The 25,077-nt window shown below is 44.7% G+C and overlaps 1 long non-coding RNA gene across 1 annotated transcript in view; it reads left to right on the top strand.

Annotated features, from left to right (window-relative positions):
* The window catches only part of LOC139073970 (uncharacterized), a 40,158-nt gene extending 17,389 nt beyond the window's left edge, over positions 1-22,769 (top strand). The window contains exons 2-3 of the long non-coding RNA XR_011523210.1: positions 21,707-21,771; positions 22,587-22,769. This is a non-coding gene — a long non-coding RNA (uncharacterized lncRNA). The remainder of the gene's footprint in view (positions 1-21,706; positions 21,772-22,586) is intronic.
* The last annotated feature ends 2,308 nt before the right edge of the window (positions 22,770-25,077 follow it).

Here is a 25,077-nt window from a genome sequence, read left to right as displayed (position 1 = left end):
AGCATCAGCATCATGTGGGAACTTGCTGAAAAAAACAGGCAGAAACTCTGCGGGCTGGGCCCAGTAGTCTGTGTTGTAACAAGACCTCTAGGTAGCTTCTGATGTGTGCCTGAGTTTGAGAACCACTGCTTTAGGGTTTTGTTTTTGTCTCAATTGTGGCAAAATATACATAACACAAAATTTACCATCTTAACCATTTCTAAATGTACAGTTCACTATTGTGAAGTACATTCACATTGTTGTGCAGCCAATCTTTAGAACTCTTTTCATCTTGCAAAAGTGAAACTCTATACTTATTAAACAATAACTCCTCATTCTCTCTCTCCCAGTCCCTCGCAATCACCATCCTACTTTCTGTCTCTATGAATTTGACTGCTCTAGGGACCATGTATGTAGAATCACACAGTATTTGTCCTTTTGTGTCTGACTTATCTCACTCAGTATAATGTCTTCAAGGTTCATCCATGTTGTAGCAGCATGTGTCAGAATTTCCTTCCTTTTTAAGGCTGAATAATATTCCATTGTATTTGTAGACCACATCTTGTTTATCCATTCATCCATCGATAGATATGTGGATTGCTTCCATTGTCTGGCTATTGTGAATAATGCTGCCATGAGCAAGGGTGCACACGAATATCTCTTCAAGACTCTTTTTTCAATTCTTTTGGAATAGCCGGATCATATGGTAATTCTATATTTAACTTTTTGATGAACCACCATACTGTTTTCCATAGCCGCTGTACCATTTTACATTTCCAGCAAAAGTGCACAAGGGTTCTGCTTTCTCCACATCCTTTCAACACTTGTTACTTTGATAGTGGCCATCCTAATCAGTGTGAGGTGGTATCTTATTGTGGTTTTTTTGGTTTTCATTTCCCTAATAATTAGTGTGCCTTAGAGTATACTTGGGCCCAGTTATAGGATAGCAGACTTATCTGCAGCAACACAGATGAAGAATTTTCAGTCACATCAATATTTAATTTTAAAAATTGAACCAAAATTCAGATTTCCTATCTATGCCCTTAAAATCCTGACCTATCAGTATTTTTCAGCCATCAAAATAGGACGTTTTCCGCACTTCCCCTATCACAGCCACAAGGCCTGAGAGATACCTATGTGGACAGGTCCATTCTGAAAACCCACCTTCACTGACTGACCCCTCCTTCCAGGAGAGAGAGCATGGCTGGAAATGGCAGGAACCACACCTAGGAGTGCAGACACCCTTCAGTAAATTGCTCAGGGAGTTGAAGGAGCTTTTGAAGTCACAGGTGGCAGTTTGAGAGCCTGTGAACCAGGTTCTACGTACTTATTGGCTAAAAAGGAATCTTGTTTTAATTGAAAGGAAAATTTCAGTTGTGTCTGTGAGCATCGGTGGTTCTTCTATGCTCTGTCCTGAAGGTCTGCATATAGTTACCAGATATTCCCATCCAGTTCCTCTGAAAGCAGCAGGACGTTGTTGGCCACAGTGTTTTACTGACCAACAGCTACAGTTGCTGAAGTCATATGGGGATTTTTCTCAAACCAAATCCATTGAAATGTAACTTGTGATCCTTTCTGAATCTTGAAACATGTTCACCCTGGAATTTTCCCTGCAGCCAGGGGTTTGCTACCCTGTTTTTGTGAATAGTCAGCAGGTTCTCCAGCCTGCTTTTAAACAATGCACATGTACACTATCCTTCACTTTCTCTCATCCCAAAGGCTGCTGATCCCGGAGGTTTCCACACTATGCCTCGCCGTCCCTTTACTCTCCCTGCTGCTGTCACTCCACACCCACTTCACTGTCAGTGCGTTTCCCTCTTTCATTGCTGAGCACTCTTCTCTGTTTTCCACTCTTTCTCCCTCTGGAAATCACCTTTGTAACCTATTCCTCATTTTCAATTCCCAACAGTCACCAAACAGGCTGAAGTGATAGATGAGTGAGCTTCCTGTCGTCATAAATGCTACGGCCGTCTCCCTCGCTTTGCTAAGTGCATTAAGGGAAAATCGGCCATACAAGGAATATTATCTTCCTGTTGACTTCCATTAGCACTTTATGAGTTTCTTAACTTTGAGTTTTTGGGAAACCTGTTTGAAATAGGGACGCCTGGTACTTTTTGTGAATTAAAGAGTGTGAGTATAAAATAAAGATGCTTTCATATGCCATCCATGAAAATCAGTTACGTTACTGAATAGTGGGCTTTGTCTCCAGAGTGTTCCACTCAGCTTTTAAACTTCCAGAGGCCATTATCAGACTTTCAACTCCATTCCATATGGTAGGCACAAAAGCACAAATATAAATCTACCCAAAATGAAATTGGTTTATAAAACCCAGGGCTGCCTCTTACTTGGTTTCCTGAAGAATTTGTCTCGAGGAGGTTAACAGTGTGTAACACACTGTAGTGGAGTAAAAGCTCTCTGCTGGAAATTGCTTTTCTAGCCATTACTGTCAGTTCGACTGGTATTTAGCCCCCAGGCTCTGCTCTGTCCACCCAGATTCATCTTGCTCACCAACACAATTTCTACCCATCACCTTCCCACCCAGCGACTTCCCATGGTTCTTGGTTGTGTATACCTGTGGCTCTCAACTTGAGTTCATCTGGAGTGAGACTGTCTGGCTCTGTCACCTGCTATCCCAGGATTCTTTGGAAAGTTATTAATCTCTGTGCCTCAGTTTCCATCTTTAAAATGGGGTAAGGGCTTAGGGCAGTGCCACGCCTGTGCCGGCATTCAATGGATGCCAGCTCTTCTCATCGTTACGTAAATGATCATTGCATACCTCCCCCTACCTGGATGCTCTCATCTGTGCTGAGGCTCATGGTGCCCCACGAGTGGGAAGAGGGCGCCTGCAGAATCTCTGGGATTGAAGACATGCTCTGACATTCTGATCTACTCCACCAGGGAGCACTCTCCCATTCTCCACCCGACGCACGTACCCCATGAGAATCGCTTGCCTGCCCGATAAATTTGCACTCCTCCTGTTCCAGATACCTGTTCTGAAATTTGCTGGACAGTTAGACCAAGCCAGGCCAGGTAAGAAACCATCGAGAGGCACAAAGTAAATAAGAAAGCAGCACCCACCACCTCTGAGCTAGCATTTCCTGGTGGTGTTAGATCTGATTCCCAGCAAACCTGGAAAACTGGATTTTTATGCGAAATTTCCTGCATTTTAAATATGAGGTGATTTTAAATGTTACAAATTTGAAATAGAATTTAAAAAGAGCCCTGAGGGCTATTAACATCTGAGCCAAACACAAGTAGATGAGGCCTGTGGGGCTCCACCTTCTGACCTCTGGCCCGTGCAGACCCCCGTGCCTTCCAGATGGTTCCTGAAGACAAGGAAAATAACAATGTTAGAGTCAAAAGGACTTCTGTGTGCACTGAGTCAAAACGCTCCTTTTCGGGGGCTGGCCCCGTGGCCGAGTGGTTAAGTTCGCGCGCTCCGCTGCAGGCGGCCCAGTGTTTCGTTGGTTCGAATCCTGGGCGCGGACATGGCACTGCTCATCAAACCACGCTGAGGCAGCGTCCCACATGCCACAACTAGAAGGACCCACAATGAAGAATATACAGCTATGTACTGAAGACTTCAGCAAAAGAGGCCGCGCAGAGCTTTCTCGCCCATGTCTCTGTTCTACCACCCGAGAGCCTCTGGACCCAGGACTCCCCTTAGGGAGATGCCCAGACCGCTCCTGCATTGTTCCTTTTCTTCTGTTTGTGCGTGTCTTAGCTCACCACCCAGGGGCCAACCCTTCTCCGTCTGTGTAAACCCTCCTCCAACCCCAGCCCTGGTGCCTCGCACATCCTAGACCTACACTAAGTGGCCAACAAATTGTTGTTGTTCAAAGTAATTAATGTAATTAAACATGCTGGATTATTGCATCAGAGTAACAACAATTTAAATACTTATGGAAAATGTCAGTTTGTGGTCTGCTTTAGACCCTCTAGATTCTAAAGCAAATGAGTTTAGGATCCTCCTCTGGCTCAGAGCCTTTATTCATTTGTTTATTCTTTCATTCACGTGGCCTTTCTTGAGCTACCCCCTGGGCTAGGTGTAGGCACTGTGCTAGGAAACAGTCCAGGCATTCACATAGCTCACAATCTACAGGACAATCTTTTTTTTTTGAGGAAGATTAGCCCTGAGCTAACATCTGCCACCAATCCTCCTCTTTTTGCTGAGGAAGACTGGCCCTGAGCTCACATCCGTGCCCATCTTCCTCTACTTTCTATGTGGGACGCCTACCACAGCATGGCTTGCCAAGTGGTGCCATGTCCGTACCCGGGATCCAAACCAGTGAACCCCAGGCCGCTGAAGCGGAATGTGTGCACTTAACCGCTATGCCACTGGGCTGGCCCCAGAGCAATCTTGACAGCATTAAATGTGGATGTTATAAAGGCATATATTCATTATAAAAGGGAAAAAGGCATACTAATTTAGTACGTAAATGCAAAAAGTGAACTCAGGTGGAAACTGAGACAGCCGTATACAAGGAACCTCTCTCCCGCTCCCCCAGCCCTCTTTTCCCTTTTTGGTGGCTCAGACACAAAGAGTTACTTCCTAAAGCACCTGAGGAAGCCTGAATAATTCCTGCACAGCGGGTTGTCATTATAGCAGCAAAGATCTGGAAGAAGCTCTGGGGATCTCTTGGCCCCACCCAGGAAGATTCACTGACCTTTTAAAGCAGCGTTTCCATCTGCCTTCGCCTTCCATAATTCCTGAGTGTAAACACAGATACGATCTAAGCAATTCGAGCAATTAGACGCCATTGGGTGATTCCAGAGCAAGTCTGTTTCAGTGAATGCAGGCTCAGGGGCTCTGCTCTGGACACCTTTTAGGGTCCTGCTAACATTTGGCAGTTCCTTTGCTGGTTCACCTCATCTGCTTGACCTTTAAATGTTAGGTTTGAGCTGTCCCTTCTCTTTTCTCTCTACATGCTCTCCCTAGGTGATCTCATTAATTCCCATGGGTTTAAATATCATTTATATTTTGGTGACTTCCAAATTTACATCTCTAGCCCAGTCTTCTCATCTCTGAACCACAGTTTAATGTTCTACTCCCTTCTCAACATTTTCCCTTGTAGGTCTTATAGATATTTCAAGATAAATTGAGAGCACTCTTTCTCTCTCAGACTTCCCCCACCACAGTAAGTGGCACCATCATCTAGTCATCACCTGTAGAAAACTAGGAATTGTCCTTAAGTTCTCCCTTGCCCATCCCCTCATCCATCCAATCAATCCGTCAGGAAGTCCTGCCACATCCTCTACCACAACACAACCACATCTTCCTCTTCCCTGCATCTCCACTGCCACCGCCTCAGTGCACACCACCATAACATCTCTCTGGGACTGTTACAAACATCCTCCCAGCTAGCCTCCCTGCTTCCACAAAACCATGCTCCACTCAGTTCTCAACTCAGCAACAAGGGATGTTAAAAGGTCAATCAAATTGTCTCACTCCTCTGCTTAAAATACAGCTTCCCATTGAACTTCCAGTGGGCTTCAACTGCTGTCCTGTTCCCCTGCTGCGTGTTGCGCCCTCCTCTCCTTACTCAGGGTCCTGCGATTTCAGTGGTTGCCTTTCAGTCCTGCAAGCATGTTTCTACATCATGGCTTTGACCAGTGCTGCCCATTAGCCTGGCATCCTCTTTGTCCCCACTCTTTACTGAGTGGGCTGCTTTCTCACTTCAATATCCCAATTCAAGGAGCCTTTCCCTGGCATACTAGAAAAACAACACTCCCAAACCCCACCAGGTCCTGTCATTCTCTATATTATATTAGCCTTCCCCCAGCTCATGGTGCACATTAGAAATGCAATTATCTCAGTTATTTGTTTTATGATCTCTTGCCATATGAGGGCAAGGACTGTGTCCACCTTGTTTGCTGTAATCTCCCTAGTACTTATGTCACATAGGAGGTACTCAGAAAATGTGATTGGTCTTTTTCACATGAAAGAGTGCTAAAACTAGAGGGAAGGGCAGAGAAAAATGGCTGACTAGGAAGCTCCAAGCTCTTGCTCTACCACAAAAACCAAAAAAAAAAAAAAAAGCAGAAACTGACTGAATCAACTTTGTCAGAACTTGGGACAAAAGTCAAATATTTACACTAAATCAAAAATAGAAAGAAGAAAAGCCATCTATAAGGTGGTAGGAAAGTTTTGTGGCATTTTTATTTGCCCTCACCCCAGTCCCTCCCTGGCCCAGCACAGCTTTAGTCTTGAAGTAGCAGCAGCCTGTATTCCCAATTCGATACCCCATCTTTTAAACTGGAGGTTGCAGAGGAGATCTCATTCACAAATTCTTGTGTATGTCTGTTCTAAACCTGTCTGGGGGATACTTGAAGGACCTGATGCAAGGCACTCATCTTTGTTTCACTTAACTTGGAGCTCAGGTAAGATGAATGGTGGACACTGCTCATAAAAACCAAAAGGTGGACTAAAGACCCACAGATGTCTGTGGCAAGAGATGGGTTGAGACAAACAATGGATTACCAGGATCTGGAGGGAAAGCTAGGGTGAGATTCTTTGGGAAACTAGGGCATTCAAAAACTGCCATATATGTGGAGGGATTTAGAGAGCCATGCACATGCCCAGGGCAAGACACATGCTCAGAAAAGACCTACAAAGACCTTAAGAGTTCACCTTGGGCTGATCCCTGGGCTCAGTGTGAGCCTAGCTGAGAGCTGAAGGAGCGCCCAGCACAGAGCCCATCTGCAAAGACAAGGAGAGATGTTTTGTTTTTGTGTGAGTGTGTGTGTTTTAGTTCCTGATACCCAAGGAAATCTCTGTCAAATCATCAGCAAAAAGGAACAGAGACTTCAGCGACCATACACGACAAGGAATAGTCCTTGCAAAAATAGTTTAGAAAAGTCTCAAAACAGATGGGCTATCATACCCTTCAACAATAAAACAAAACAAAACAAAAAACAAACAAAAAATCCTAGCAAACCCAGTGGAAGATGGGCTATCATACCCTTCAACAATAAAACAAAACAAAACAAAAAACAAACAAAAAATCCTTCAACAATAAAACAAAACAAAACAAAAAACAAACAAAAAATCCTAGCAAACCCAGTGGAAGAGAGAGAATCTGATCTTCAGAGTTACACTATAATAGTTTTTTTTAAAAAACAAAAATTCACAAGGAATACAAAGAAACAGTAAAATATAGCTCACTCAAAGGAATAAAATAAACTGACAGAAACTGTCTCTGCAAAATGGCAGACATCAGACTTTCTAGGAAAATAGTTTGAAACAGTTATCTTAAATATGCTCAAAGAATTAAAGGAAAATACAGACAAAGAACTAAAGGAAATCAGGAAAATGGTGTATAAACAAAGTGAGAATATCATTAAAGAGACAGAAATTATTAAAAAGAATCAAACCCAAATTCTAGAGCTGAAAAGTAAAATAATTGAAATTAAGAACTCAGTAGAGGGGTTAAACAGCAGATGTGAAGAACCAGAAAAAGAGAATCAGCAAACTTGAAGATAGAACAACTGAAATTCCTGAGTATGAAGTAGAAATAAAAAAGAATGATGAAAAATGAATAGAGCCTAAGGGACCTGTGGGATACCATCAGATGCATGGGCCAACACTGCATTATGTGAGTCCAAGAATGAGCAGAAAGATTATTTGGAGAAATAATGGCCAAAAACAGTTCAAATTTGATGAAAAACATGAACATACAAATCCAGGAAGCTCAATAAATTTGAAGTAGGATAAATTCAAAGGGATTGGCACCAAGACACATTATAATTAACCTGTCAAAAGACAAAGACAGAGAGAATCTTGAAAGCAGCAAGAGAGAAGCGACAACACATACAAGCAATCCTCAATGAGATCATCTGCTGAGTTCTCATCAGAAACTTTGGAGGCCAGAAGGCAAAGGAACAATATGTTTAAAGTGCTAAAAGAAAAACTGTCCACCAAGAGTTCTATATCTGGCAAGACTGTTCTTCAGAAATGAGGAAGAAATTGGGGCCGGCCTGGTGGCACAGTGGTTAAGTTCGCAAGTTCCGCTTCTTGGCGGCCCGGGGTTCGCTGGATTGGATCCCGGGTGTGGACATGGCACTGCTTGGCATGCCATGCTGTGGTAGGCGTCCAACGTATAAAGTAGAGGAAGATGCGCATGATGTTAGCTCAGGGCCAGGCTTCCTCAGCAAAAAAGAGGAGGACTGGCAGTAGTTAGCTCAGGGCTAATCTTCCCCTCCCCCCAAAAAAAAAATGAGCAAGAAATTAAAACATTCCTATATAACAAAAGCTGACGGAGTTCATTACCACCAGACCTGCCCTACAAGAAATAATGAAGGGACTTATTCAGAGTGAAATGAAAAGATGCTGCAGGGCAACTTGAAGCTGTGTAGAGAAATAAAAATCTCCAATAAAAGTAAATATGTGGGCAAATATAAAAGCCAGTATTAAGGTAATTTTGGTTTTTAATTCCACTTTTAGAATTTTCTACATGTTTTAAAAGACAAATGCATAAAAATAAATATTTATGTTGTTGGAACCACAATGTATAAAAATGTAATTTGTAACGGAAATAACATAAAGAGGTGGAGAAGCAGCTGTATAGGAGCAGTTTTTATATACTATTGAAGTCAAGTTGATAGCAATTAAAAGTAAATTGTTATAACTTTAAGATTTTAAATGTTAATGTCATGATAATCAAAAAAAATCTATAGAACATACACAAAAGGAAATGAGAAGGAAAGCAAAATATATCACTACAAAAACATCAGCTAAATAAAAAAGAAGGTAGTAATGGAGGAAATGAGGGACAAAAAAGCTATAAGACATACAGAAAACAAATGGCAAATGGCAGATGTCCTTTTGTACCTGTAATTACTTTAAATGTGAGTGGACTAAACTCACCAAAAAGCAGAGTAGATGAAGAAAACATCATCCAAATATATGCTGTCTATAAGAGACTCACATTAGATCTAAGGACACAAATTGGTTGAAAGCGAAAGGATGGAAAAAGATATTTCATGCAAATAGTAACCAAAAGAGAGCTGTGGTGGCTATACTATCATCAGATAAAATAGACTTTAAACCAAAAACTATTATAAGAGACAAAGAAGGACGTTATATATTGATAAAAGGGTCAATTCGTCAAGATGATATAACAATTATAAACACAGACAAACCAGACAACAGACACCCACTCCCAAAATTAACAAAGCAAATATTAACAGAATTGACAGGAGAAACAGATAATTCTGGTGATAGTTGGAGACTTCAATATCTCACTTTCAATAATGGATAGAACAACCAGACAGAAGATCAATAAGGAAATAGGGGATTTGAACAGCAGTATAAACCGATTAGACCTAATAGGCATACAGAACACTCCACCCAACAACAGCAGAATACAGATTTTTCTCAAGAGCACATGGAACATTCTCTAGGATAGATTATGTGTTAGGCCACAAATCAAGTCTTAATAAGTTTAAAAGATCAAAATCATGCAAAATATCTTTTTATCACAATGGAATGAAACTAGAAATCTATAACAGAAGGAAAATAGGAAAATTCACAAATACATGGAAATCAAACAACATATTCTGTTGTTGTTGTTGTTGTTGTTTTATTAAGGTTATGCAAGTTAACATCCTTGTGAAATTACAGTTGTACATCATTATTAGTCATGTTGTGGGTACACCACTTCACCCCTAGTGCCCTCCACCCACCCCCCTTTCCCCTGGCAACCACCGATCAGTTCTCTTTGTCCGTATGTTAACTACCACCTATGAGTGGAGTCATACAGAGTTCGTCTTTCTCTGTCTGGCTTATTTCACTCAACATAATACCCTCAAGGTCTATCCATGTTGTTGTGAATGGGATGACTTTGTCCTTTTTTGTTGCTGAGTAGTATTCCATTGTATATATATATGCCACATCTTCTTTATCTAGTCATCAGTTGCTGGGCGCTTAGGTTGGTTCCATGACTTGGCTATTGTGAATAATGCTGCGATGAACATAGGGCTGCATGGAACTTTTGGAATTGCTGATTTCAGGTTCTTAGGATAGATACCCAGTAGTGGGATGGCTGGGTCATAAGGTATTTCTATTCTTAACTTTTTGAGGAATCTCCATACTGTTTTCCATAGTGGCTGCACCAGTTTGCATTCCCACCAACAGTGTATGAGGGTTCCCTTTTCTCCACAGCCTCTCCAACATTTGTCACTCTTGGTTTTGGATATTTTTTGCCATTCTAACAGGTTCAAGCAACATATTCTTAAACAGCCAATGAGGCAAATAAGAAATCACAAGGGAAATTTAAAAATACTTTGAGACAAATGAAAATGAAAAAACAACATACCAAAACTTATGGGATGTAATGAAATTATCCCTTATTAATATTGATGCAAAAATCCTCAATAAAATAATAGCAAAGTGACTTTAGCAGCATAATAAGAAGACTATATACCACGACCAAGTGGGATTTATTCCTGGAATGAAAGGATAGTTTGATATATGAAAATTAATCAATGTAATACACATTAATATAATGAAGGAGAAAAAAAACCTTCATAATCATCTCAATTGATGCCGAAAAAAGTATTTGACAAAATTCAACACCCTTTCATGATTAAAAAAACACTTAATAAACTAGGAATAGAAGGGAGCTTCCTCACCATAATTAAGTCCACATATGACAAGGCCACAGCTAACATGAGACCCGATGCCAAAAGGCTGAGAGCTTTTCCCCTAAGATCAGGAACAAGACAAAGACCTACTTTCAGCACTTCTATTTAACACAGTATTGAAAGTTCTTTCCAGAGCAACTAGATAGCAAAAACAAATAAAAGGCATCCAAATTAGGAAGGAAGAAGTAAAATGATTTCTGTTCACAGATAACATAATCTTATACGTAGAAAAATCCTAAAGATTCCACAAAAACCTGTTAGAGCTGATAAACAGATTCACCGAAGTGGCAAGATACATAATCAACCCTCAAAAATCAGTTGCATTTCTATATGCTAATAATGAGCAATCCAAAAAAGAAATTAAGAAAGCAATTCCACTTGCAATACCATTAAAAAGAATAAAACACAGGAAAACTTCACCAAGGAGGTGAAAGACTTGTGCACTGAAAACTATAAAACAGTGTTAAAAGTAATTAAAGGAGATATAAATAGACATTTTGTGTTCATGGATTGGAAGACTCAATATTGTAAAGATGATAATACTACCCCAAACATTCTGCAGATTCAATGCAATCCTTTATCAAAGTTCGAATGGGAATTTTTTGCAGAAATAGGAAAATCCATCTTAAAATTCATATGGAATCTCAAAAGACCCTAAATAGCCAAAACAATCTTGAAAACGAAGAACAAACTTGGAGGACTCCTACTTTCTGATGTCAAAATTTACTACAAAGTTACAGTAATCAATAGAGTGTGGTACTGGCATAAAGACAGACATGTAGACCAATGGAATAGAATAGAGAGCCCAGAAATAAACCCTCTCTTATGTGGTCAATTGATTTGCAACATGAGTTCCACACCATTCAATGGGAAAGGACGGTCTTTTCAACATTAGTTCCGGGAAAATGGATAACCACGTGCAAAGAATGATGTTGGACCCTTACCTTATGTCATGCACAAAAATTAACTCAAAATAGGTCAAAAACCTAAACTTAAGAGCTAAATCTATCAAGCTCTTAGAAGAAAATACAAGGGGAAAACCTTCATGACATTGGATTTGGCAATGAGTTCTTATATATGACACCAAAAGCACAGACAATAAAAGAAAAAATAGATAAATTGGAATTCATCAAAATTAAAAACTTTTGTGCATCAAAGGACGCTCTCAAGAGAATACGACAACCCACAGAATGGCAGAAAATATTTGCAAATCATCTATCTGGTAAGAATTAACACCTAGAATATATAAAGAACTTCTACAGCTCAAGAACAAAAATACAAACAACCCACTTCAAAAATGGGCAAAGGACTTGAACCGACATGTCTCTGAAGAAGTTATATAAATAGCCAATAAGCAAATGAAAAGATCATCATTAGTCACTGAGGAAGTACAAATCAAAACCACAATAAGATATCACTTCACACACATTATGATGGCTAGCATAAAACAAAAACAAACATAAAATGAAAAATAAGTGTTGGTGAGGATGTGGAGAAATTAGAACCCTCATGCACAGCTGGTGGGAGTGTAAAATGGTGCAGCTGCTTGGGAAAACAATTTGGCAGTTCCTTACAGAGTTAAACATAGAATTACTGGCTGATTCAGCAATTCCAATCCTAGCTATATACCCAAAAGAACTGACAGGGACTTGAACAGATGCTTGTACACCAGTGTTCATAGCCACGTTAGTCGCAATGGCCCAAAGGTAGAAACAACCCAAGTGTCTATCAACTGATGAATGGATGAACAAAATGTGGCACACACCTGCAATGGAATGTTATCCAGTCATAAAAGGGAAAGAAGTTCTGTTACGTGTTACGACATGGATGAACCTGAAAACGTGCTACGTGCAACAAGCCAGGCCCCACAGGACAAATATTGCATCATTCCCCTTCTACAAAGTAGCTAGAATAGGCAAATTCAAAGAGACAGAAAGTAGAATGGAGGTTACCAGGGGTTGAGGGTGGGGAAGAAGGGGGAGTTACTATTTAACAGGTATAGATTTTCTGTTTGGGATGATAAAGAAGTTCTGGAAACAGATAGTAGCGATGGTTACACAACATTGTGAATGTACTCAATGCCACTGAACTATACACTTAAAATGGTTAAAATGCTAAATTTTATGTGTGTACAATAAAAAAGAAGCAGAGGGAAGAAGATATCTATGAATCTAAGACTGAAGAGTGACATAGAAAAAAGCTGAGAGGAGAAGAAAGCCTCGGATGGCAATGATGGTGGCATGAAGTGGTGAACTGGGTAAAATGAAAGTGGCTCATTTGGGGAAGGGCGCAATGATTAAACATCTGGTGGAGCCAAGAGCATGTTTGGTGGGCCTTCAGCTAGGGTAAGGGCCAAGGAAATCGCGTTAAGTGAGCTCTTTTAGGCTGCGGGAGTCAGGATGCCCTCCTTAGCTCAAGTGGCAGGAGTTCACGTACGGACTCCGAGGGCCAAGGAGGTGCGGGAGGCACTCTGCAGTCACCCTCATATCTCTCAAGGTCTAGGGACAGCTGCCCAACCTGTCCCCCTCCTCCTCTTGCCTCTCTCCAGTCACGAGCCCCCAGTAATCTCTTCTGTGGTCTACCCCATTATCCTACGCCAGCGTTGTGTCATTCTCGTATCTGTTTCTGCTCCTGCCTCCTCTCCCGGCCTTCCTGCTTCTCCTCACTCTGCTGGCTGTGTCCATCACACAGCTTCCAACAGGGCAGGAGGCAGCCTACAGACCTCTCACTCAATCAGCTGTGGTGGGAAACAAGGGGCACAGGAAACAAGAACGTATCTGAGGAGATCAGGGTGCCACTTCCCGTTCAATGGAAACTCAGGGCATAGGCGGCTAGAGTTGTAGCTTGATTCCTGTAGACAACAAAGCTTGAGACAGGGAATAAGGTGCTAACAATTTATTTGAGAGCACAAGCCCTGGGAGGTGTGAATGAGCCGCAGTGGGAAGCGAGGTGAGGGAAGAAGAAGGGGGTGAAGGGGTTGTCTTCAGGAAGAGCTTGGAAGAGCTGGGCAGCTTGGCTGGCAGGCTTGCTGGAACATGTAAGCCTTCTTCAGCGGGGTGGGAGGAGGGCCAGGGAGGGCGAGATTCATCTCCCTGGTTTCTTCTTTCTCTTGTTTTCCATTGGTCAAGCTTCGTCAGTTGGGAGTTACTTCCTCACACATCCAGCTTGCTTTGCCTGTCCCCTTGTTGGCTGTAGGAAGCCAGATCCCAGGCCCTACAGTGTGGCGTGTTTTTCAAATTTGAAACGGGAGAGGTGCAGTGGTTCGAATGGCAGTCTCCCAAAAGATTGCCCGCTGGAAACTGTGAACATGACTTTATTTGCAAAAAGGGTCTTTACAGAAGTTAAGGATCTTGAGAAGAGATCATCCTGGATTAGGATTGAGCCCTAAATCCTCCCCTGGTAAGAGGAGGGGAGGAGACTCAAAGGAGAAGGCCATGTGAAGACAGAGACAGAGAGTGGAGTGATGCGGCCGCAAACCAAGGAATGCCTGGAGCCACGGGCAGCTGGAGGAGGTGAGGAACGGATCCTCCTCTAGAAGCTCCAGATGGAGTGAGGCCCTGCCGACACGATGATTTCACACTTCCAACCTGCAGAACTGGGAGAGAACAAACTCCATCATTTTAAGCCACCAAGTTAGTGGAAATTTGTTATGGCAGCTCTAGGAAATGAACAAAAGGGCTGGCTAGGCACAGGTGGAGCTGTCCACAGAAAGGGAGAAAGAGAGAGGGCAGGTAAGGATGTAAGAGGTGGGCAAAAGGTGTGTCGGATATGACTCCTCTTCCGGACCTGTACGGAGCGAGCAACGAGATCTAAGGACGCAGCCCTGCCTGTGGGTGGCGATGCGAAGTGGAGCTGGAAATCAAGCAAGGCTGGGAGGCTGGGAGCCGTGAGATCAAAGGGGTTACTGTTCATTAAAGATGGATGTTGTTGTCAATGCGGATTATGGCAGGGGATGTAAAGAGAAAAAGAAGGATAAACACAGGGTTGAAATGATCTAAGAGGTGGAGACGAGCTCTGGTGGGAAGGGCCTGTGAGCAGTGATTATTTGGCAAGAATTGAACAGATGAATGGCTTGAATTTCAGGTGATAATAATGGGGAACTGGCGGGAGTGACTGATCTAGATGTGGAGAAGGGGCAGAAGGGGGAGAAGGAGACCCTTCCGTTCTCCCTGTGAGAGAGCGTCAGCGCGCCTGTGGTGGGTCGACGCCATTGGGGATGCTGCAGTTAGAGCGAGAAGTGAGAAGAGGTAGAGACAGGTTTAAGGTAAAAGAGAGTTTCCCCTCAACAAAACAGGGGGCCCCACCGAGGCCACGAGAGATGGAGAGGAGAGCCTGGGTTAGGGGTCTTTGGATTGCGAAGAACAGCAGCTAACTTAACCTACTTCAAATACAGCAGGGTTTTTTTTTAAAGGATGCAAGAGCTAACTTCATGGATGTCCATGTGTCAGAGACAAAAAGTGGGCTGCTCACACAGGGGACGAGAACCAGAAGCCCAGAACCAAGAAGGCTTTCACTTCTCAGGGGCTGAGGGCTCTCTTGTCTGAGCCATCGGGTGCATTTCCTCCCTGCTCCTTCTCCACTCAGGACCAGCCCTTGCTCGTGCCCTTGCTGTCTCTTACCTGTAGCTGGCACCCAGGTGGGTAAAGCTGCCACCATGGCCTACCACCTCCTGACCTTACATATACTATGTTAATGCATGGGTCTGAGCTGCTGGGGACACTCTTTTTCCCAGGAATTTGAAACTGGGCCCCTGGCACCCTATCTGATTAACTCCATCCAGCCTGTGGATTCTTTCTCCTGAGTCAGGAGTCCACTTCTGCCCAGCCAGCCGTGACCAGGTAGATAGGGTCGCCTGGAATAACACAGCCCCCTGGGCACACCCCTTCAGTGGGGCTGTCTATAGTGTGGTAGGCTGAAAAATTCCCCCAGAGATATCAGGCCCTAATCCGCGGAAACTGTGAATATTACCTTCCATAGCAAAAGATGTGATAAAATTAAGGATCTTGACATGGGGAGGTTATCTGGGGAAGTGCTAACTAAGGATACATGTCCTTGTATGAGAGAGGTGGAGGGAGAATTCAGACACACATACACAAAGGAGAAGGCAATGTGACAAAGGAGGCAAAATTTGGAGTGATATGGCCATAAGCCATAAACCAAGGAATGCTGGCAGCCAGCAGAAGCTGGAAGAAGCCAGGAAGGATTCTCCCTTAGCGCCTCCAGAGGGAGCACAGCTCTATCGACACCACGACTTCAGCCCAGGGATGCTGACAGGGGCCTTCTGACCCTGAGAGCTGTGAGAGAACAGTTCTGGGGCTTAAGCCCCCCAGTTTGTGGTGTGTTGTCACAGCAGTCCCGGGAAACTAACACACACGGGGAGGAAGCAAGGGCTGCCTACGCACCCTGAACCATGACTCCTGCATGAAGGGGGAGCCATGAGAATTTAGGGGCATGCACAGAGAAAGGGAAAGCTGGAGAGCTGAAGATTCAATTCAATAAATGTCAGCAGGTGTTGTTTGGTGCCCTTGAAAGACGAGGACAGAAATACGGCACACTAAAGGCCACAGTGAAGCCTTTAGGAGGAAACAGGGCGTGGAGGAGATTTGGGTCCTCTTCAGGAGGCCCTGTTGTGTGAAGACAGAAGTAGTGGGGGCAGATCGTGACCTCAGCACCTAAGCAGAAGGAGAAAGCACCAGCTGCCTAGCATGAGTGGGTGATGCAAACAAGGAAACCCAGCCAGACACTGACATGCAAACACACACACGCCTACACCTACACTTCAAGGCATTATGATTTTGTTGTCAATCTTGTTCTACTTCATAGCCTCTGGCTGTGTCTGCATGAGGCCAAAACAATTGGGCAATTCGACAAAATTATTAGTCAAACTTAAAGTTCAGGGAGGCAGCACAGTATAGAGGAAAGAATACAAATATTTACAGTCGTGCGTTGATTAACGACAGGGACACATGCTGAGAAATGCATTGTCGGGTGATTTCATAGTATGAGTATCACAGAGTGTACTTACACAGATGTAGCCAGGATGGCCTACTACACACCTAGGCTCTATGGTAGTAGCCTTATGTCTTGTGGGTCACCGTGGTATACCCATCATGGACCGAAATGTCGTTGGGTGGTGCATGACCGTATTGCAATCCTTCCTTTACCTTCTGAAATGGCTAGGAATTGTACCACAGTACCGATGGGGAAACAGGCTGGAGCTCAAAGAGGTGGTGCACATGCCCACAGTCACCCGGCTGAGCGGCAGACCAGAGCTCGAATTCAGATCTGACTCCTAAATGCATGATTTTTCCATCAGTACGTGGACTGAAGGAATCTCTGTGCTCTTTGAAACTTCTGAAGCAGTCTGCCTGAGATAAAGCATGTGTCAGGGGAACTAAGGCACTTGAAAAGAACAGGGCAAAATTCTGTGAAGAAACCACCTCACCATGTCAGAGACGGTCTGATTTCTCCCCGTAGCCTGATTTCTCTGGGGAATCCATGGGCGCTCTGAAATTGTTTGCAAACCTGTGTGGGCCTATGTTCATATTCTAGGTGGTAAGGGCCTCATCTCTTATGGGAGTCTCAAAATCTGTTAATCTTCCTGCTCTAGACATAGGAAACCATCCAGGTTTTATGAGTAATCATCAGTCTTTCTCGATATAATGCTAGCTGCCCATAACCCACAAATAAAGACAGTGCTTTGGGAGGAGTCTATAAAATTTACATATAAATATGTTTGTTTTATTTTTCAGCTTAGGCAACTCCTGTCCAGGCAGTTCTGGTCACATGTAGGTATGACATAAAGGCATAAAAGGTGTCCCCCAAAACAAATGTAGAAGCTACCAAGTCATTCCCAACTACGTACTGACTTTATTAAAATTCTTTAGAGCCAGCCCTATTGGCCTAGTAGTTCAAGTTTGGTGCTCTTACTGCTTCGATGGCCCAGGTTCATTTCCCGGTAGTGGAACCACACCATCTGTCTGTCAGCTGCCATAATGTGGCAGTGGCTCACACAGACGAACTAGAAGGACTTACAGCTAGGATATACAAGCATGCACTGGGGCTTTGGGGAGGAAAAAAAAATTCTTTAAAGCCTTGTGTCTGCATGCCCTACTCATTCCACTGACTCTTTCTAAGGCACTAGGCTCCCTTTGGTGAAGTGGCAAAGGCTAGTAGCCAGGGTGACCTCATCTTCAACAGAGAAGTGTAAACAGGTATGGGAAAGAGAACCAGAGTCAGAGTAAGGCACAGATTTCTTCCTCCCACATCTGTGCTGCCCAAACCTCCCTGCATTGGTCTGGCTTCTCTAGAGAAACAGAACCAATAAGACTGACTGATTGATGAGAAGGAATTGGTTCACTTGGTTATGGAAGATAAGAAGTCCCAAGACCTGCAGTTGGCAAGCTGGAGATGCAGGGGAGCTCAGACTACGAAGTCACGTGTCACTTAAGGACGGGGACACGTTCTGAGAAATGTGTTGTTAGGTGATTTCGTCATTGTGGGAACATCATAGAGTGTACTCACACAAACCTAGATAGTCTAGCCTACTACATACCTAGGCTATATGGTACTAATCTTATGGGACCACTGTCATATATGTGGTCCATCATTGACCGAAGCGTCATTATGCGGCCCATGACTGTGGCTCCAGTCTGAGTCTGAGGCCACAGAAGCAGAAGAGCTGGTCTAAGTTCCAGTCTGAAGGTAGAAGAAAACTGGTGTCCCAGCTTGAAGATAGTCAGGCAGAGAGAGTGAATTCTCCCTTCCTCCACCTTTTTGTTCTGTTCAGGCCTTCCACAGACTGGATGAGGCCCACCCACATTGGGGAGGGAATCCACTTTACTTAGTCTACTGCTTCAAATGTTTATCTCCTCCAGAAACGTCCTCACAGACATACTCAGAATAATATCTAACCACACTTCTGGGCATCCCATGCCCCAGTCAGGTTGACACATAAAATTAACCATCATACCCTCTGTTTCTTCACCCATCGGTTTCCCTTCTCTCTAGGCCCAGAGGGAGAGAGTCCCGCTTCCTCTAAAGTGAACTCCTCTCCCTGTCCTCAAGCTTGTCTTTCAACCCCTAAGAATCCTTGAGAATTGCCTAAAGGTAGGGAAGCCAGCAAAGAGAGACACGCTATCTTCAGGTAATCCATGACCCTGATGCAGAAAAAGGCATGGATATTGGGAAGATGAAGCCAGATTACAGATCGCAAGCGGATCAAACCTCCCCAAATGCTGCAGGAAGGATCCCCTGTGAGTGATAGAAAACACAACACAAACAGCTTAAGCCCAACAGAAATCGATTGGCTGAACATTGTGGAAAGTCCAGGGGATAGTGACGTACACAGAAATTTATATAATACTATAAATCAATGTTACTGCAATTAAAAAAGAAGAAAAGAAAAAGAAAGTTCCAGGGGAGACACCTAGCATCAGACACTGCTGGATTCAGGGGCTCAGATAATGTCGTCAGGAACTAGCCTCTCGCCTTCTCTTTGCTCTCCTTTCATCTGTGGTGGCTACTTCCTCAGAGATGCCCTCTCTTTGGAGTGACAAGATGACAGCCAGCAATTCTAGGCTTATATTCTCCTAAGTGCAAGTCCAACAGTTCAAGGCAAAGTCCTGGACCTGACTCTCAGGGTCGTGAGTTGGACCACATGACCAGTCCTGAACAGATCACTGTGGCCAAGAGGATGCTATACTCCCACTGATCAAGCCCAGGTAACAAGTCCCCTGTAGTACCTGGTTAGAGCCAGCCCCATCCAAGCCCAGTGGGCTGAGAGCAGAAGAGGGGTGGTTCTGCACAGAGAAGTCAGGGTGCTGTTAACAGAATAAAGGTGAATGGATGGTTTGAGGGTGAAAATAACAGGATGTCCACTACATAGATATATTTTATCCATGGGTACTTAAGAGTCATTCTAAGACAGTGGTTCTCACTGGAGGGTGATTATGTCCCCAGGGGACATTTGGCAATGTGTGGAAACATTTTTGGTTTTCATAACTGGGTAATGCTACTGGCGTCTAGTGGGTGGAGGCCAGGGATGCTGCTAAAATCCTATGATACACAGGAGAGCCCCCACAACAAAGAATTATTTGGCCCAAAACATCAGTAGTGCTGGGGATGAGAAACCCTATTCTAAGACCTAGAATGTAGCCATGGAAGCTGTGACCCATCTCAGCAGAAAAGAGAAAAAGCTTTCTGTCCATGTCTGCTGAGCATGTTCACATCCTTGCAGTTTATGAATCCCTGTTGGCACTTTAAGATGGAAAAGAGGCCCCAGATGCATCCCTGCTTCCTGTAACTCTTGAGCTAACCTTCCAGCCCCATCCATCCATATATCAGGAATTGTGATCATCCAAGTGACCATATGAGATCCAAAATAATTAGGTGGGAAAATCCTAGTGGGCATCTTTTTTTTTTTTTTAAAGATTTTATTTTTTCCTTTTTCTCCCCAAAGCCCCCCGGTACATAGTTGTGTATTCTTCGTTGTGGGTTCCTCTAGTTGTGGCATGTGGGACGCTGCCTCAGCGTGGTCTGACGAGCAGTGCCATGTCCGCCCCCAGGATTCGAACCGACGAAACACTGGGCCGCCTGAAGCGGAGCGCGCGAACTTAACCACTCGGCCACGGGGCCAGCCCCCCTAGTGGGCATCTTACAGATCAAGATTATGGGCAATAGTTAATACAACGGATGGTGAGCACTGGCCTGTGATCTTGGTGCAGAGTGGCCAAGGGGCTCAGCGTAGTCTCTCAATTCTACCATGCAGTGTTCGGAGGAAGCTGCCTACCCATCTGCCTTGTTGTCCCTTTGTCCATATTGGCTGGTAAAGTGGCACCAGGCTCAGAGCTTCTGGAGCACATTCCTTGGGGCCTCCAATAGTCGCCGTGTGGAAATGAAGATAGGCAAGGGGCTGTGCAATTTCCCTTCATGTTGTCAATTAGGATGCTTTTGACTGCCAATGACTGAAATTGTTTTAAACAATAGGCAATTTATTATCTCAAATAACAGTAGGTCCAGAGGTCCTAGTTTTACTTCACGCAGGCTTCCTGGCTCTGCTCTCCCTGCAATAGTTACAGACATCCCATCCCGGTACCACATGCCTAGAGGAAGAGAAGGGGCCCCATTTCTTACAAATGAGGAGACCTTTCCCAGAAGCCACCTAGCACACTCCCCTCACATCTCATTGGCCAGCATCAAGTCACATGCCCATTCTTAAACCAACTCCTTATCAATGAAGTGGGATCACGATGGTTGGGTTGGGAGCCTAAGCCCTCGGAGTAGAACGGATAGAGGGTGTCTACCTAGTGACCACTGTACCTATGTAGTACAAGGCACATGCTGACCTTTGGCAAACCCAAGTTGCCCTCCCTGGTGTGTCAGTAGTAGAGTCAGGGTTATAACTCACAACCAGGTCTGTTGTCACTGTTGAATCTTGTTCGAGACAGTTTACAAGTTTGAGTCACAATGGCAATATTTGGTTATGAATAAAACTAGCTTAGGGCAATTCACAAGGCAGTTCTCTTGATGATGTATTAATGAGTTGCTCAAGGATGAGCATAATAGAATATTTAAGAATATCAGAGTTGAAAAGAACTTTAGATTTTGTATCAGGTTTTTCCTCTGTCTAGCAAGTCTTTGGAAAGTAGCCCAAAATTCGTAGCTTCCAGAAAGCCTATGGGCTGAGTTTCAAGATACCTAACCCAACATTTAACCAACCACTACAGTACAAGGTAACAAAGACTTCCAATGTCCCAACCAGAGATAGAAGGACCCCTGCTCACTTTGACTCAGATATTTCACATTGCAGGACTGTCATTTGTAATATTTCATTCCGGGTACCACGTACTTTCTTCAGGAGCAATCAGAATTTATTAAGGAAACAATGATGACAAGATACTTTGGAAGCTAAGTTTTGACATCTGTGGTACATTAAAAAAACAAAGTGCAAACGCAAATGAAAAACAAGAACCCTAAAGAAGCAGCAAGCACATTTAGGTGCAATTAGCCATCCTTTATTAATTTTTCATTATTACCAATCAGTGAATGATCTAGTACTAATTTTGAACATTTTACCTTGAAGTTGGACCCCTGCAGACTGCCGAGAGCTCTGTAACTCTTATCTGCTTGACATGAAACGTCCTTCAGGTAACTGTTCTTCTTTGAACCTCCTTTATTGACAAACTCCCTGTGGGCCACATCTCAGTAAAGAGGCTTTCTAGGGGCGACAGGGGTGCTGTCCTCCAACCCTTCCAGCTCTTGCCCTTAGAAACAGTAGATTGTATAGGCCGGCCCCCTTGCGGGGCATTTTGAATAGAAGTGAGGTGTAACATTGGTGAGCTGGAGCACTTGGCTGCCAATGGGAGACCTTCTAGGCCTTTCTTTCTCTTTGCCACAGTAATCAGCAACGTTTAAGATGATGGCTCCTCTATTGGTCTGGGTGACAGAGTCCAGAGAGATGTGGCAGAGCCCCCAGCTGACCTGTGGTACACGTGGTTTGAACAAAAAATTTTTTAAAAGTACATTAAAAAATAATAAACCAATAGATTTTGGGGTTACTTCTTGCATAGCATAACCTAGCTCATCCTAGCTGAAACACCTTCTAAAGTCCTTTGTGTGGCAGACAAAGGATGCAATACAGGGAGGAAAAAAGGTTGGAGGAGGGGAGAGAAAAATTACATGTCTCCATGTTCACACTCTATTTAATCGCCTCCCCTTCATAAAAGTGGGTAGGATTTGTGACTTGCTTCTGAACAACAGATTACGGCCAAGGTGATGAGCCGTCATGCCCGTGAAAACATTGTGTCCTGCACTGGAGGGATTCTCCCTTGCTGGCTTTGAGGAATCAAGCTGCCACATTATGAGAGGGTTTATGGAGAGGGCCATGTGAGGAGTGGAAGTGTGGGTGGCCTCCAGGAGCTGAGAGCTGCCCCCACCGACAGGACCCCGGTCTTCGATCACAGGAGGTGAATCCTACCAGCAACCAGGAGGAGCTTGGAAGGCTCTCCAGTGGAGACTTTGAGGAGGCCGCAGCCCCAGCCAGCACCTGCCGGCAGCCTTGTGACATCCTGAGCAGCGGACCCAGCCATGCTGTGCCTGGACTCCTGACCCACAGAAATTTGAGATAATAAATGTGTGTTATTTTAAGCTGCAAGTCTGTGGTAATTTGTTAGGCAGTAAGAGAAGACTAATGCGCTGTATGAAAACATTTTCTAGTCAGAAGACTCGCCGCTCTCTCAACATCTTTCATGCAATAACACTTCGTTGAGAGGTTACGATGGGTCTGGCATTGTTTTAGGACCTTGAGATTGAAAAATGAACCAAACAGACAAAGATTCATAGCCTAATGCGCTTACAATCTAATGAGGAGAGGAGGGAGTGAGGGAGACAGACAACCAAGAGCATAATCCACAAGTCAGTTATCCAGAACGTTAGAAAGTGCTGAGCACTGTGGCAGGAAGTAGAACAAGGGGAGGGGCGCTGTGACGGAGCTGGGCAGGGTCAGACTGCAGAGCTCACAGGACTCACTGAGGAGAGATCCGCAGGAGAGGAGGGGCTCCTTGGTTGTGTGGGGTCGGAGGAGGAGAGCGCCAGGTAGAGGGGCGGATCAGGCAGAGACCTCGGACCGAAGCCACCCTGGTTCCTGTGGGGAACAGCAAGGCGGCCAGGGTGGCTGAAGCAGAGACAGCAATGGGGAGAGTGTTGGGAGGCGAGGTCAGAGGGGTCGCGGGGTACTAATCGTGTGGGGCTGGAAGGCCATTGACTCTGAATGAGCTGGGGAACCACTGCAGGGTGGAGATCCGAGGAGTGGAGAAGTGGAGTGATCTGCCTTACGATTTAAAATGATCTCTGCAGTGGTGGTGTCAACTTAGCCCGTAGAGGGGCAAGGCTGGAAGCAAAGAGAGCGGTTGGAGCAACCCATGCAAGAGATGAAGGTGGTTGGCCAGGGAGAGGTGGCCGGATTCTGGATATATTCTGAAGGTACAGTCTGACAAGCTGGACAAGGGGTATGAGAGAAAGAGAGCAGGGTGTAAAGCTTTCGGCTGAGCAAATGAAGGATGGAGTAGCTATCAGCCAAGATGTGGAAGCTTTGGGTAGAGAAGGTTTGGAGGAAGAGCAGGAGTCTCAGTGGGGCTTGTTGAGTCTGCAGTGTCTTTCAGACATCTGAGTGGAAGCACTGAAAGGCCGGTGGATAGACAAGTCCGGGGTTAGCCGGAAAAGTCAAGGCGGAGACACATTTGGGAGTGGCCAGCACACAGATGGTGTCTACAGCCGTGGGACTGGATGGGATCGACAAAGGGATGAGTAGAGATAAAAGGAGAAGAGGATCAAGGACTGAGCCTGGAGCCCTCCAACATTAAGGGAGAAGAGGAAGAACCAGCAAAACAGGCTGATGGGGGCAACCAGTGAAGTAGGACGAAAACCCAGGAGCCTCCGTGTGCTAGGAGCCAAGAGAAGAAAGTGAATCGAGGGAGAGAAAGCACACAGCTGGGTCACATGCTGCTGAGGAGTCAAGTAAAGCGAGGGTGGAGGATTGTCTGCTGCATTTAGCAATGTGGAGGTCATGGTGACCTTGACAAGAGCAGTTACCACCGAGTGCCAGGGGCGGAAGCCTGGTTGGTGGGTTTAGGGGGCATGGGAGGAGGACAATTGAAAATAGAAAGTATAGACAACTCTCGCATATTGCACTGCAAAGAGGATCAAAGAAATAGGGTGGCAGCCAGCGCAGGAAGTGGAGGCAGAGGGACTTTTTTTGGTTTTGTTTTGTTTTCCTTTCTTTCTAAAAGGGAGACATAGCATTTTTGTACGTTCGTGGGAAAGACCCAGTAGGCAATAAGAAATTAGCGTTGAAGGAAAGGGAGAGGAAACTTGCCGGGGTGATGTCTGGGAGCAGACGAGAGGAGTCTGGACTCAACGTACATGGAGACGGTCTGGCTTTCGGCAGGAACAGGGCAGCTCATTGTGGTAACAGACAGATGCCGGGAGGCGGGCGACGTGTCACAAGGCTGTGGAAATTCGCTTTTGATTGCTTCCATTTCTCAGAGAAGTAGGAGGCAGTGTCATCAGCCAATCGAGAGCAGAGGGGAGGAGGTGTGGGCTCGAGGAGAGGGGAGAATGTGTGGAATGCGCAGCTAAGAGGGGAGCCAGGGGACCAGAGCATCAAGGCCACACGCAAGCTGTTGAGCAGGAGCTTCAGGGCGGTGATGCACACCGCTGGTGTTTTCTCTGGTGTTTTCTCCAGCGCCTCCAGCTGGCCAGGCGCAGGTGTGTGTGGCAGAAAGGCGGCTCTCACCAGGACTGAGATTTTCGCCAAGTGAGCATGAGAGCCAGGATGCAGGCCCAGGCAGGATTGTGGGCAATGGTTAAGCTGCAGCGTGAACCCGGTAAGGAGGGAACATGTGCCCTGGATCTGAAACAAGGAAGATGACTGGCCCCCAGCACCCACCCACTGCG

Source organism: Equus przewalskii, chromosome 10 (assembly GCF_037783145.1).
Source record: "Equus przewalskii isolate Varuska chromosome 10, EquPr2, whole genome shotgun sequence".
Lineage (NCBI taxonomy): Eukaryota > Metazoa > Chordata > Mammalia > Perissodactyla > Equidae > Equus > Equus przewalskii.
The sequence above is the reverse complement of the archived record's forward strand: the minus strand, read 5'-3'. Positions and strand labels throughout refer to the sequence as shown.